A 701-nucleotide genomic window follows, 5' to 3' on the forward strand; every position below is an offset into this window, starting at 1 on the left:
GATATCAAAGAACTCAAAAAATTAAGTTTCATAATTTTTGGAGTTATATTTTGATTTTTAAAAATCATTTAAGTTTCAAATTTAATGGTCACTTTTAAAAATCAATTAAAAATATTAAATGATCTCCAAATGACTTAAAATTTATATGGTGAGTTCTCTGACTCATGAGCCAGAGCGGAAAACAAAAATCAAGTGATTTTCATCTCTGTGTGCTTCAAATTAAATGTTGTAAGCAAATTAAGGTTTGCTCAAAATAGCAATGTTTTGATTCTTAAAAATTATAAAATTATTTCCTAACACTACTCTAACCATAGGGAACTCACATGAATTTTTGTAGAATTTTCTAAGCCACATACAATTTTCTATAATTATTTGAATTGAAAATGCATAAAAACTTAGAAAATTAAGATCTATGTCTCCAGATCTTCTATGTCTTTAGAAAAATGCTCAAATTGTGCACCTAGATAGAAGCTATAACATATAAAAATTTGGGGTCAAGGTGATAATCCAATATGAATGGAGAATTGAAAAACCCCTAACACTAATTGATTTTTATAAAATTAAATATGTATCAAATTAACGTGAAAATAATTCCGTATGATTCTCCTTTGTTTACTGAGCAAGAGAGTATTTTTATTTTATTTTTATAAATTTTCTATGCAAAGATATGAATTTTTGAAGTTTAGGGGTATTTTCTGAAT

Source organism: Phalaenopsis equestris, unplaced genomic scaffold (genome assembly GCF_001263595.1).
Source record: "Phalaenopsis equestris unplaced genomic scaffold, ASM126359v1 Scaffold221793, whole genome shotgun sequence".
In the NCBI taxonomy this organism is placed as follows: Eukaryota; Viridiplantae; Streptophyta; class Magnoliopsida; order Asparagales; family Orchidaceae; genus Phalaenopsis; species Phalaenopsis equestris.